This window comes from Aristolochia californica, unplaced genomic scaffold (assembly GCF_029961685.1).
Source record: "Aristolochia californica isolate CCGP_79_NKW_82.1479 unplaced genomic scaffold, dmAriCali1.0.hap1 SCAF_1, whole genome shotgun sequence".
Lineage (NCBI taxonomy): Eukaryota > Viridiplantae > Streptophyta > Magnoliopsida > Piperales > Aristolochiaceae > Aristolochia > Aristolochia californica.
This window is the reverse complement of record NW_027181770.1, coordinates 8,480,819-8,494,360: the sequence shown is the minus strand read 5'-3', so window position 1 is coordinate 8,494,360 and position 13,542 is coordinate 8,480,819.

The following is a 13,542-nucleotide window of genomic DNA, read 5'->3' as shown; positions in this document are numbered from 1 at the left end:
GACAATGAAAAGGTTGCAACTATGGTTGCATTCACAACTTTGTTGATCGCCATGGAAAGGTACTATCTGTACCATTGCAACAGACGTGTACCACGTTCTTGTGGGATGAATGGTCCATTGTATTTGCAAAAGGCACTAGAAAAATCTCCAGTTAAATTTCGGAAAGTGTACAGGATGAACCAACTGGTATTTCACAAATTCGCAGATATACTTACTAGTAAAGGGTTTTTATCAGCCACAAAGACCATCTCAGTTGAAGAACAACTTGTATATTTCCTCCTAACTGTTGGTCAAGGACAAGTGTATAGTGTCACAACAGAGATGTTTGATAGATCAAACTGGACGATAAGTAAGTATTTCAACAAGGTGTTGGATGCAATCCTCAAACTTCACTCTCATTACGTCAAACGGCCTTCGGAACACACACACTCGAAGATTTTAACAAATTCAATGTTTTATCCCTACTTCAAGGTAACATCACTTCCTATAACTAAATAATTTTAGATTAATATACAAAGTTAGTAAATATTAATTGAAAATGTATAATTAGGATTGTATTGGAGCTATTGATGGAACTCATATCAAAGCCAACATTCCACTTGAAGATCAAAAGGTTATCTCTCACAAAATGTGATGGCAACATGTTCATTTGATATGCAATTAACTTATGTACTTGCTGGATGGGAGGGGTCAGCAGTCGATTCCCATTTACTGAAGGATGCATTGACTCGTCGAGATAAAATCTTTGGACCTGAAGGTAAGTAATATATTTTTATGCAGTAATTTTTTATCTATTTTATCTTCAATTATTTTATGTGGTATATAATTTTTATTATAGGAAAATATTATCTAATCGATGTTGGTTATGCAAATCTTCCGGGATTTTTGGCTCCATATCGAGGAACCCGATATCATCTGCAAGAATTTGGAGATAATATTCCAAGAAATGAAAAAGAATTATTCAACCGAAGACATTCATCTTTATGGAATATTATTGAGCGAACTTTTGGTGCTTTAAAAGCTCGATTTCAAATGTTGAAAGGCACTCCATTTCTTTCAAGATCCAGGGGAAAATTGTACATGCTTGTTGCATATTGCACAATTATATACGTGCAGAATATTATGATGATATATTTGAAGATGAAGATGATGATTCGGGTGGCGAGCTCGGTGGAGGAGGTGATGCGGTCCAATTAGGTGGAATGGATGATACAGACAGTGACGATTGCGATGATCTTGAGGATGTGGGTAGCCAAGTAACAAGCATTCGGAGGCAGAGTGCATTAGAATCCACAAGAGCCGCACAATTTCGAGATGCCATATCGACATCCATGTGGAACGATAAATGATGGTTTACTCTTATTACTTTTGAACATGCGTAATTTATATGTACTAAACTTGTAACTCGTTGATTGTAATATTAAAGGCACGAACTCGTTATTTGAATAATTGTTTTTAGGTTATTTTCAAAGTTGTATATGTATTTATTTATTATTATTTTTAATTTTATTACTATATTAAACTTCATATTTAAGTCTCTGGTAAATAAAATATAATTAAAGTATGCATTTGATTAATTAATTACTTTTAATTTTGTCAAAATATATTATTAATTAATACAATGCAAATCAATCTTATGTTATTAATATAATATTTTTTATTCATTAATCATATTTTTTTTATTTTCTCTATTGTATTAGTGATTTAATAGTAGTAATTAAAATATTGTTAACTCAAACACTTTGTTTAATTAGCTCATTTTTATAATTAATAAAATCAATGATTTTAAATTTCTAAGATGAAGATGAAGATGAAGTTGTCCACACTAACACCCATTTCGAAGATGAAGATCATGGTAGATGCATAAGATGAAGATGGAGATGAAGATCAAGATCAAGATCAAATTTTCATTTTGTTGACTAACCCCCCCTAAATAGCCGAAGATGAACTTGTAATGAATGGACACCAAAAAGAAACTTTTGAGGCTCTTCAAGAACCCAATGCAGTAGTGGCACATTCATATGGGGCTTATGAATTAGGACATGAACAAAAGAAACTTATCATGAAGAAGTTTTCATCTACCTTGAGGCAGCAAGCAACCCATCAAAATCTTGGGTAGTTGCAATGAACGTCTTTCTTGATTGTCTGAGTTATTTATCACTTGTAATGGCCGTCTATTAAATTTGAGATTTGGACATGCTTAGGAGGGGTTGGTGCACATTGAAAGTGAAAGTGAAAGTGAAAGTGAAAAGGAAAGTAAAAATGAATTATATTTTTTGTGTTAGTGTGCTCAGTAGAAAGTGGTGTAAATAACTTTTTTGTGTTAGTGTGTACAATGAAACATTTAGTGGAAAGTGCAGAATGAGTCTATTAATAAAATACTCTGATAGATTTAACTTTATTAAGATATTTTTATTTAACCTTTTAATTAACAAAACAAGATAATAATATACTTTTTAAATAAATATATTAAATCAAATAAAAATAATAATATACCAAAATAAACATGCTTACTTTTATTTTGTCTATATACTTGATTGAATTCTTACTATTACATTATCTAAATTATCACTCCTAAATTAGTAATTTAATATATCATTAAAAGTCATGAATATAACAAATAAATAAAATAACATATTTTTTTAGTCTAAATTAATACAATAATTACAAGGAAAAATAAAAATAAAATTTTAATTAATTATAAAAATTGAATATTCAAACAAAAATGCTTACTCTTAAATTTAGAGGAATGTAATAACTATTCTTACTTGATCAAATTCTTACTTTTATTATCTTAATTATCACTCTTAAATAAGTAATCTAATGTAGTATTAAAAGTAATGAAAATAATAAATAAATAAGGTATTTTATTAATAAAACAATACAAGTATTTCCATTAAAATCCAACTGAATTAGTGTAGTCTCAGTGTAAAGCTACGAGTGAAATGATGAGTGTAAGTAAATTCATTGGTCTCATGGAGTGAATTCACTGGTTTTTTCACTTAAACGAGTGAAAGTGAATTACCTGTGCACACACACTTTTGGAGCCAGTTTTCCTAGTAAAAGTGAATTTTCTTTTTACTTACACAATGCACTAACAAGCCCTTCACTAGTTCTTTCACTTTAAAGGTGCAACACATTTTCTTTTAGCTATGGCATTCAGAAAATATTAAAATGATTTGAAATCATCACTATCGCTTTTTAAAACTTTATTTTGGTGTTACATTGTAATTCAGCCATTGACACAAAACGAGTAAAAAAAATCCCATAAAAGAATGTTTAATGATCTGAAAAGACAATTAATGAGAGTTTGGAGGAGGTAGTTCTTATGAAACGCACTTGGAAGCTTGGATTGCTTCCCCATTTTACAATTAACAATGAACTATGCATATGAGTCTTATGCCATGACAAAAATTTATTGGCATTTAAATAAGAATAACGTAGAACAAGAGGAATATGAGCCTAGAGAGTTTTTGGTGGAAGCCTGAGTTTAAGAGAAGGACACTGGCTGGGAGGAGAGAGGGAGTCCTTTTGAGTCTTAACAGAAGATTGTTTGGACAAAAATGAGTTTGCCCTGCTTTTTGGCCTTTTGATGCTAACTGAAAAAAGATGCATTAACAAAAGAAGTAGTTGTTGGTAGCCCAAGTTCATGGCTGATACTAGCTATTGTGTCAAAGAAGTACATAAAATGGGAAATATAATCGAAAATGAAGAGATCACCAGTCTCCCTATAAAGTTCACGAAACTTTGATTGATGCAGCACAAAATCCTTGGCACAATTTATTTCAAAATCCCTATGAAAGAATCTTGATATCAGCTTGTAGATGCATCAGGCCTAACCTTTCTAGGAGGAACTACCTTATATGTTCACACTTCCAATTGTCAATTCTAACGATGGCCCAACAACAAAATACATCAGTAAGCAAATTTATGAACACAAAAAATAACAATTGAACACTTCTTGTTGTGTAGTTCATGTGAGAGAAGATAAACATTAAGCCCTTCTCACCCCTCAACAAACCACTGAATAGCCCCATCTTATGAGGATTATCAAGTTGTTAAATTCTTAAATAATTGAATAAGATACAGAGTCTAGTCATTCATTTTCTTTCTTGTAGATATTTCAGGCTATAAGTGTAGACATTTATTAACACTTTCATTGTCACTCCCAAGTGCTATGGCATCAACCACAATCTTACAACATCTTTTCTCTCATTTTTTTTCTCTGGTAGATTTATATGAGCTCCATACTCCGCAGCCAAGGGAATTTCCCCAAAAAAAAAGACATGCCTCTCACATAATCATCAAACATTGGAAACAAATGTTGTACATCACTGGGTAAATAGGGTTCAGAGAAACCAGTCTCGTCCAATCAACAACAAGCTATTAAAATTTTGTCACCAAAATAAGTCATTTACATGTATCCACCCAACAAGATTCATGCAGGGAAAGCACTCATAGCATTACTAAATAAAAGTTATCACCATTCTCAAGGAAAAAATGAATCATACAAGAAAAGTTAGCAGAAACATACCTTATGCTCTCTTTTTGCTCTCCATGATCATCAAGCAAAACTTACTAATATTCAACCACGCAAAATGGGAATTGGTCCTTCTATTCCTCAATGAAGCCAACAAGTTCAGGATAGAACACAAGTTTCCTCATGCATACCATATAATTGCACTAACATAACTAATTGCAGTGTCATGTACAATTGACCGTGTTCATCAACCCTTCTGATACCATATGAAGTGCATTCAATTTATCAGAGTGTACATCTAAAAAGATTAGATACAATTTTCTTTAAAAAAAGACAGATTCAAAGGAATGCAAAAAAAAACTTCAAATAAGCACAGATACACATTTTCCAATTTAGTCAAAATAAGTTGAATCAAGAAGAAATGAAGGATAATGTGCTAAGCAGATGTACTTTTTGTGTGGATTGAACGGTTCTAGTTAAACAAACAACTTCAGAATAGAAACATTGTTTGTCAACAAAACTATCATCAGAGCCATTTACATTTATGCAAGCCTGATGGGCCAAAAGTCGACAGAATCATCATCATCGTTCCTTTTCTAGCAACAGTTTTTTCACCTTTAGACAATGATCACATTGACAAACAATTGAGGATTGGACCTTTTGCTCAATGCCCGTTTGAGGGGTTTCTTGGATCAATGCCTCAGGTTGAATTCTTACAAGTATATGGAGCATCTCGTGAGCAAAAACAAGTATTCTGAAAATATTGACAAGTAGACAAACAAAGAAGCCAAAAGAAAATACTTACTACTAAAGACATTCAAACGATGTGAAAAAAATCTGGAATGACAACATTAGGAGCGAAGACAAAAAGGTTATGGTAGTTGCCTTTTGATTTTTTGAACAATCCTCATAGAGCTCGTCAGTTTTCTCAAGTGATGAGTTTTTCCCATCGGATTCCCCTCCTTCATGATGGGTATTTTCTCCTCGCCTCAAGGAAAACTTTTTATTACACTTCAATGTCTCAATAAATATAATTAAAAATAATTAATAAAACAAGATTAAAAATCATAATAAAAAAGAATTAAAAAGTATAATTGAAAAACATAATGAAGAAACATAAATGAACAACACCCCTCACGAGGCGAATACCCTCGGCTTGACACACTACCCCTTAGCCCAACAAACCACAACCAACCCTCCCTCCCCCTCCCCTGGCCCATTACCCATTGGTCGTAGTTTGTGACCTCTCCCATATGAACTTCAGTGTTTTGAAGTAGAATATTTTTCAATATAGTTGGACATTGTTAAGGGTGATTTGTGGTATATATTTGGTGCAATGCATAAAATGGATAAGAGTTGAATGAAAATTATTTTTAACAGACCCTTAAACAAAGAAAATGGAATTGAAACATCTTTACAAAAGGGGAGAGGAGTGGAATCCATTTCAGAAATCGAGAAGATTCTTATAGGTTTCAGTTGAATTGCAAAACACTTAAGGGATTCGAATCCATGACATAGTTTCCAACTCTTCTACCTTTTCCATTTAATATCCCAAACCATACTTCTTGAATTGATCAACACGATGTTATCCATGAGAAATGATGGTGCATCATAGTGGATGAGTAATCAAGTAGGGTTTGTCACTATGTTTGCTACTATCAAACTCCTACTTAGAATCTTATAGCAGGAAAAACTAACACTTACATGTCATGAAGCTCTGTTTTATAGTGGTCATTGTTTGAATATTTGAAAAGGTACTTACACTTGCAACTTGTTGAGGAAGCATTACAGTTAGTTCTTACATCTGATGTATTTGGTCTTGTCTTAGCATTGAGAGAATATTAATCTTAAAATTACAAAATTACAAAAATTTATAGAAATAACGTACCTTAGGAGTAGGAGAAATGAATAAAGAGGAGTCGCCATTATTTTGGCGAGACTCAAATTTGAGTAAAAACATAAAACTGATTGGGGCCTATCTTTAGAGCATGTGCTCGTAGTAGGGGGTATGGTGTATGAGAATGTAGAACAATTTTGACATGACCATTGACATTAGGATAGGGATGATGGTAGGGCTGGGGAGGTCTAGAATGGAGGGTTGAGGAGTAGGGTTATTGAGTTCCAAAGATGATGGTGGAGTGATAGGGAAATAATGATTATTTTTTTGGGGTAGTAACAATGATAATCTTTGTAGATATCATTGTAGCCTCAAAAAATGCTACGAAAGGACTACATTTGAGTTTCTTTGTACTAAGGTAGGAGTAAGAGAGACAACCAAAAATACAAAGCTCGGTGGTGTACTCAATTTTTATGAAAAAATTGAGTAAATTGGGTGATGGAAGTCTGTTCACGATATGAATGCTCGTAGGAAAAGCTTTTACTTGACAAATTAGAAAAAAAAGGATTTTACTATGACATAGAAGGTCCATCTCAGTAATGTGACTATGGTCTCAATGCATGCAGAGGGAAAGTGAAATTCAAGGGTTCACCCTCTGAATACACTTTCACTCGCTCTCTCAACGCTCTCTACATCCCTCTCTCTTGACTCTCTCTACATCCCTCTCTCTCAACGATGTCTGCATTCCTCTCTCTCGATGCTCTTTGCATCTATCTCTCTCGACTCTCTGCTCTCTCCTTCCCCTACCCTTGTCTCTCTCAATGCTCCTCTCTTTGATTCTCTCTCAATTCTCATCTCTCTCAATGCTCCTCTCGCCAATGACTGGTTGCTTCCTCTCACTTTGCTATCGTGTTGCTTCCCTCTCGCTCAGTCTTTGCTCCCCTGTGGTTTATGCTTGGCCTCACCCTAGCCCACGACAACTTCCACTCAACCGCCCTCTCTTCCTCTCAACCCTAAACCCTCATCCTTCTTATCCATTCCTCTCTGTTCATCTTTTCGACGCCCACTCTCTCAAAACCGAACCCTATCCTCTCGCAATCTCTCTTTTCCCAAAAAAATCAATTAATGATTTGTTAAAGTTATTTTTTATGTTTAATTGAAATCTAATTGAATTTTAATGTCTATGTTTAATTGAAAGTGCAATTTCTATGTGTTGGCTTTTCAATTGTTAGGGTTTATGGTTTTATTTATGTATTTAGGGTTTAGGGTTAATAAAGTTACAATTTCAGTGTGTTGAGGGTTTAGGCTTTTCAATTGTTAGGGACGAATCTTATAGGAGGTCATACAACATGTGGACCTTTTCATGAAGACAACAAGATGCTTGATCTCTTGATTGAGTAGGTCACAATGGTTTTTGGAAACATGAGGTTTTTGCTTACTACGTTAATAAGTTCAACGAAGACATAGTGAACAAAAAAATGCAAGCAGTTGAAAAACCGCAAAAGGACATGGAAGAAAATATACCAGATAGTGACTAGTTGTCTCAATTCTAGAGGCTTCGGCTAGAATCCGATAACTCAAAGAGTTATTGTAAGTAATTCAGTCTGCCAAGAGTATATCAAGGTAAGTAAATCTCACGTAGGAAAACATGTTTTTTGCATTACTAAGCACCATTCCAAGATTTCTAAAAGATATATTTTTTTTGTAGGAACACAAGGACGTTGATAAATATAGACGGGAAGGGTGCCTGCTATATGATAGATTGGTTTTGGTTGTGGGATAGTCCATAGCCATGGGGATAACTAGTCAAACCTGTGAGGAGCTAGGTTTGATGAGATAGCGGAGTTTGATGCAATTAGGGAGATCCCTTCACCATTCTCTAGCAGTAATGAATCTGCACATGAGCAGCAACAAAGAGGCCATCCATCATCGTAATCCAATTCTGCATCATTTTCTACGCGTCATAGGAAAGAAGTACCAAATGTCCTCTAATGACATTGGCATATTCATTGATGCTATGACCAGTATTGCAGAATCATCTATGAATGTTTTCCAAATTAAATATGTCAATACAAGACTTCCATGGTACGAAGCCCTCTTAGAAATCTCTGACCTACTAATAGAATTGAAATATCGAGTTTCTGAGTGGTTGGATAGTGTAGATAAGAAGGACATGTTTGTTAGGATGACAGTGGAAGAACAACGTGATTGGCTTTATTTTAACTACCATGAATTGTAATCATCAATGTTGTACTGAGTTTTTAATGGTTGTATTGAAATTGGGACGTTTGATCTTCATTAATTATGTTTTGTTAGTTATGACATTGTAGGACTTGGATGAAATTGTTATCAATCTCATTATGTTTTTGAATTATTATGTTTTTGTTAATTACTATGTTTGTGGATGAATATGTGATGTGATTTTAGTTGTGTATGAATACATATGGATGTGATTGTAGTTATGGATGTGGTTGTGGTTAAGATAGAAATGTGTTTGTGAAGAAGACAAGGATGTGTTTGTGTTTAGGTTTCTGCATTGATACAGGTTATGTTTCAAATAACGATATGAATATGTTGGTACATGGTTTGTTTTTGTGTTGATACAGGTTGTGTTTCAAATAACGATATAAGTGTGTTAGAACATAGTTTATTTTTGTGTTGATACAGGTGTTTTTGCATTGATACATGTTGTATTTCAATTAATGATATGGATGTTTTGGTATATGTTGTGCTTTTTTGTCGATACAAATTTTATTTTTGTGGTTCAAACATTAGTGGTGAAGTGAGTGATTTGTTTTTGCGCCTTTCTTTCAATTATTAAATGTGTACCTTTGCAGGTATTCATGGATAATTTATCGGAAAAACAAAAGATTGGCATTATGTTTGCCTTCACCACAATGTTATCTATGACAAGATATTATCTTGGTACTTGAAAGTAAATAATATATTTTTATGCAATAGTTTTTTATCTATTATTATCTTCAATTTTTTATGTGGAATATATCTTCTATTGTAGGTAAATATTATTTAGTAGATGTTGGTTATGCAAATCTTCCGGGATTTTTGGCTCCATATCGAGGAACTCTTTATCTTTTGCAAGAATTTGGAAATAATTTTCCTAGAAATGATAAAGAATTATTTAACCGAAGTCACTCATCTTTGAGGAATACTATTGAGAGAACTTTTGGTGCTTCCATTTTCTTTTGAGATCCAAATAAAAAAATTATAATTTCTTGTTGCTTATTACATAATTATATACGAAGAGAGGATTACAGTAATATGTTTGAAACGAAAGAGCATGATTCGGCTGGTGAGCCTAGTGGAGGAGATGATGAGGTCAAATTAGGTGTAAATAGTGTTGAAGATAGTGATGATAGATATGGTCTTGTGGATGAAGACAACATTTATTATTATATTAAATTAGAGATTTAAGAGTGGTAATTAAAATATTATTAAAGTAAGCATTTGATCAATTATTTTTGTTTAATTATTAAATTTTTATGTTAAAATATATCTTTTTTTATTAATAAAATAATATATTTATTTATTATATTCATTTATGTTTTTTTTACTTTTTATTATCTATTTTTTATAATTAAGTTGCACATAGTTAATTGTCACTCGTAATTATTGTATTAAATTAAAATAAAGCAGGTGTATATGGGCAAAAAATTTGATGATGAATTCCATAGATACGAAGATGAGTCTGGAAGCAAGTACTTGTAAATTCTCCTCCACCATCACTTAGAAAATTTTTAATATGTGCTGAACACAAGTTTTTGAAAGTGGGTAAAGTATCATAAAAATCTGATTTGAATTTCAAAGGATAAAGCCAAGTGAATCAGGAAAAATCATCAATGAAGATAATATAATATACATATCCTAAATGGGATTTGACAGGTGAAGGTCCCCATATATCACAATGAATAAGATCTAACACATAAGACGATTTAAGTTCATGACGTGGATAAGGTATACGATGATTTCTTGCAAGTTGACATGAACTACATGAGGATGGGGAAGGCAATAAAGAGGTAAGATAGAGATGCCCTTGTTTTTGTAAAGAAGATATAACATAATGATTTACATGTCCTAGGCGAGCATGCCATAAATCATAGAAAGCATGTAAAAATTTATTTTTAAGGACAGAAAGAAGGGCAGGGTTGCCACGCTCCAGCATATATAAGTCTTCATCTCTTTTACCAGTTGCCACCACCATTCCTGTGAGACGATTCTGAATTGTGAAAAGATTGTTAGTAAATGTAACGATTAAAGGAAAATCATACATTAATTTATTGATGGAGAGAAGATTTTTAGTGAGATGTGGAACATCTAAAACATCTAACAACTGAATATTTGGGATAGGAGAGAGAATACCAGTATGTGAGATAGGTAAGGAGGCATCATTCCCCACAATTACAGAGTCCTTACCTGTGTACGAAGCGGACTGATCTAGGATGGATGTGTTATTGGACATATGAGTGGATCCCCCAGTGTCCAAGAACCAATCAAAGGGTGTTGATCCAGTGAGAGCACACGATCATGTGAATGCCTTGGTAAGATGGACAGGAGACTCGTTGGACTCACTGCGGGCATAACGTTGGTTGCATCAACCAGCATAGCGACCATCAAGACGACATATCTGACAGCGAGGAGGGTGGCACCCTTGTGCTAAATGAGGCCGTCCTTGGTTGACATAATGGCGGCCATAACCATTTGTTCGGCCATGGGTTCGACTAGAGTCGCAGCGGATCGACCGATCTTATCCTCAGGGTGCGGCAGTGAAAGCAGCAACGTGAGAGACAAGGCTTTCTAATGATTTTTGAAAGAGCTTAAAACTCTCTACTCTATAGATGAGGTCAGAGAAGCAGGGGAGAGGTGTGAGGGCCATTCGTGTGACAGAGAAGGTGGAAAATTCGAAGCCAAGTCCACAGAGAAACTAATGGAGGTTTTCGGTGTTGTCGATAGGTCTGTCGATCGCGTGATAAGCGACAACAGATTGATTGCCGTGCTTTAAATACTGGAGATCGTCTTTGAATTGGATTTTTTGAGCCTTTGACCATGACTGAAGGCATTTTCCAATGTGAGCCAGACCTCGCGTGCAGTGGAAAGGCCAACGGCTTCGGCCATTGCCTCCTTGGTGAGGGAGGAAAGGAGGAGGCTGAGAAGGAGTTGATCCATTGCACTCCATTGCAAATCTTCAGTAGTAGGGATGGTAGAATCTGTGGCAGTAAACTGAGGTGGTGGCGTGAGGGTTCCATCCCTATAGGTAAGAAGATTATTACTTTCCAAAAGAGGAAGAAGTTGGCATTTCCACAAGAGATATGTTATGGAAGAAAATTTAATGGTAATCATATGGATGAGGGTATGAAAAGGGAGAATATGAGAAAAGGAGGTGGTATATGATAGAGATAAAGATAAGAGTTAGTTCGAGATAACTCCAACTATAAATATTGTATCTAGTTACAACACGTATCATTTATTAATGTAATATCTTATTTAATTAATTACTATATTAATATATTTTAATTCTACATTAAATTACTTATTAGTGTAGTAACCATATTTTTTTAGGTTAATTATCTGTTTAGGTATATGTTCTATTTAGGTATATTATAAAAAGTTACTTATTCTCTTGTTTACATCATATTTTTCATTTTTGGCTCTAACACTGGAAACTGTTTTTCAGTGCACTTGAACTCATCTACACTTACACCAGCAAGTAATTCACTTTCACTTAAAGTTGAGCCCAAAGTGCACTAACCCCTCCTAATCTAATCAATAGCTTGCTAGTTTTCTACTTTTCTGATGGAAAGCTACTTGTTCATAAAGACAGGTAAAAGTTCATACAATTCAATAGCTTGCTACTACTTTTTATTCAATAGACAAAAGGGATTTGGGGAGTTCTCCCCTAATATGCTGGAAGGACTGAGAAAAAGGGCAAAGTGAATAACATGAAGGAACAAAAATATATTTATGTGAATAATGAAATGAGACTAAGATGAATGCAGAGGCAAAAAGTCTTGCCCTCCCACCCGGGGGCTCCACCATCTATGCATGAAGGGTGCTTGGTTGCAGATGATGTCTGACATCATCTTAGACTGAATGGATTTCAAGAAAATAAAGGGCAATGAGAGAGATCTCATAGTCCACGAGTGGAAGCACGGAGAAGAATTTTATTCATTGTTATGATGAGTGCTGAAATTGGAAGGTTAGGACCTCTTGGTCTAAGTCCAAGCATGGCAGTCACATAGACTTTCTTATAGCTCTTCCTTTTTCTTCTCACATATGTTCTACAAGATGACTCTTGCTTAATTCGTAAACACAAAACCAGAAGAGATCACTATGAGAAGGAAGAGTTCAAGTCAGCTCAAACTCGTTTTCCGTCTCATGTACGTTCATACTTGCCTGCTTGATACACCCTAAAACAAATGACATTATTAACAACTTGACATTAAGAATGAAAATAGTAAGGAAGACTCTGCAATCTGCTTCAATTTTGATATTACAGAGTAGGTGCACTCTTGATTCGTTCAACTTATTCAGCTGCCGCCCAAAGTTTAAGTATCGGTCTTCCACTACGCTCTTATTTTTCTCTGTTTCAGCTGCTATAAGTAGAGGTCACTGATCTCTCTACTTACAACTCACCCATCCTTCCTATTCTCTTCATGTTACTGTTTGCACCCAGAATGAGAGCCATCTTTCTCGCCGTCGCTTTGGTCGGATTCGTCGGCGGGTTCTTGCCGGAGTCAGTTGTGGGCCAGAACTGCAGCTGCGCTAGAAAATAAACAAGACTACCAATCACCAACCAATATAAATTGTAATTAGAAAGGGGTTCACCATATGTAAACAAAGTTTAACATTGAGTTCAATAGGGGTTTCAGGGATATAATTATTGGAGAGCCTTATCTTTTTATATTTGTTGGAAGATATGCCCAAGCCCACACAACCAAGGAAGACCCACATATCCAAGAGTATTATAAGAGGGGTCACACAACCAAGGAAGGTATTTTTATATTAAATGAAAGGTATCTTTCTCTTATGACACAAATAACCCTAGTGACAAAGAGTGAACTTCTAGGCCCCAAAAAATAGCTTAACAAGTCCAAATTCTTCATTTAGAAAAAGGATGTAACATGAACTTTTTAACTCTTGAATAATAATTGTATAAACACTAGTAATAACAATATCATCAACATCAAGCACCATCATGACAAGTTATTCT